The following is a 2,112-nucleotide window of genomic DNA, read 5'->3' as shown; positions in this document are numbered from 1 at the left end:
CCATCAAGATGAATGTATGTAACTTGTTAATATTCACAAATAATATATCAACAAAGAAATTGTACTACTTGTCATTCTTTTAATTAATTGATTACGATGCATGATCGACTCATTCTTTGAACTAAGATGTACCTGAAACTCTAGAGCACTTCTTCGATGCCGTGATTGGCCTTGCGGCACAGTGCCATTACCTCCTGGTATGTTGCGTCGCGTTACCTCCACTGACACTGACATGTATCATATCGGCAATCGAGAGTCCATGCGGCCGACGAAGCCAACCATCCATACCGGCTATATATATCATACCGGGATGCGTCTAGTGGGCGGCCGGCTGCCCACTAGTGCAACCGAGCAGCGGGCCAAAAAGGGTAACCCCCTGTCCCCCGCGGTACAGAAAAGGAAGCGGCCACCAAACCGACCCATCGAGCGGCCACCAACAGAATCGCCTACCCACGTGGCCAGATGTGCCCACCTCGCCCCCACGCTGCCTTCTTCTTCTTCTGCACACCAGAAGGAGATCCAACAGAATCGCCCCCAGGCCCTTATTCCTCCTCCTACACAGCCGCCATGGGAGCCCCAAAGTAGAAGAAGGAGCTGCTTCAAAACAGAATATCTCAGGGCAGGGTGGTCAGAGCCATACCAGGCAGCAACATCAAGTAGGTAAGCCCCCTCTGCCCCTCTTCACTTCCCCCCTTCTTCTATTGCATATGTAGGCATATGTAACCCCCCTTCTCCATGGATCGGGCACAAATCCATGGAGAAGCTGCTTCAAAAAAGAGGTGAATCTGGCACATCACACCATCCTTCCCCCCATGAATGACATATCTGCAACTGAAAACAAGTACCACGAATTACTGTGCAACTAACCATGATAGAAGCCTACTATTTCCTGGTTTCTCCAACTAAACACAAGTCATTTAGGTTTAGTTGCATAGCTGCCTAGTTGCACACTAAACATGGTTTGTGATCAACTTTACTGAATATGATGCATGCCAACCAAGTTTCTGCCGCCTGGATGTGTTAAACAAGCAAACTAAAACAAGTTCTCTGGCCAATTAAAACATGATTAAAGCCAACTCAACAAGCATTGTAGCCAAAAACTAAACATGCATCCTACCAACTTGTAGTTATTGTTTGCAAATGAACAAATTGACTGTCCAAAAGATATGTGCAACGAAAAACTCATAAATGTGCAATTGAACATGCATCCCAGCCAACTGAACCTATATTCTGGCAACTCAGCATGCATGCTAGCCAAACTAAAACATGCATTGTACCCCACATGTACTGGATATTTGTGAGTGAACACTTCAGAAAACCTGTAGTATATGTGCAATAAAAACATGTTTTCTGGCCAACTAAACATGCATGTTGGCCAAAACTGAAAAAATGTATCCTGGCCAACTCAGACATATATTCTAGCCAACTGAACACATTGACTGTCCAACTGAACATGCATGTTGGCCAAAACTGAAAAATGCATCCTGGCCAACTGAGACATCTATTCTAACCAACTAAACACATTGACTGTCCAACTGAACATGCATGTTGGCCAACTGAACAAATGCATCCTGGCAACTGAGACATCTATTATAGCGAAAACCAGAAATCTGTAGTACGACAGCAAAAACACAAGAACTTTTTTCCATAGCTAATGAAGCCACAAACCATATTAAAATTGTAACACATATAATCTTGTCCCACACATATATTCTGGTCCAACACCTATTGCAAAGCTATAGTGCAAAAATATGTTCAATATACTAGAAGTAAAAACATAAACGACGATGAAAACATATAACTATAATCTGTCATCCAAAATCTTCTTTCTTCTTTCACCTGGATTTTCCGTCTCAAATGTAGCATCAAATTATATGCAGAAAAATATGAAACAACTCCTTGCCAAACAGAAAACCTGCAGATCATTGCAACAAATAGAGGAAAAAAGTCAAAAAACTATGTAGTAAAAAGAAGTCATGTACTTGCCAGCTATTTACTGCAAACTGTGCAACTAACATAACAACTCTGTGCAAACAAAAAAAATGCATAACTGTTATAATAAAGATTGTGCTACAGTCATGTAACTTTTGCAACTAGGACTGTCATAATGGT

The sequence above is a fragment of the Triticum dicoccoides genome, chromosome 1B (assembly GCF_002162155.2).
Source record: "Triticum dicoccoides isolate Atlit2015 ecotype Zavitan chromosome 1B, WEW_v2.0, whole genome shotgun sequence".
Classification (NCBI taxonomy): domain Eukaryota; kingdom Viridiplantae; phylum Streptophyta; class Magnoliopsida; order Poales; family Poaceae; genus Triticum; species Triticum dicoccoides.
The sequence above is the reverse complement of the archived record's forward strand: the minus strand, read 5'-3'. Positions refer to the sequence as shown.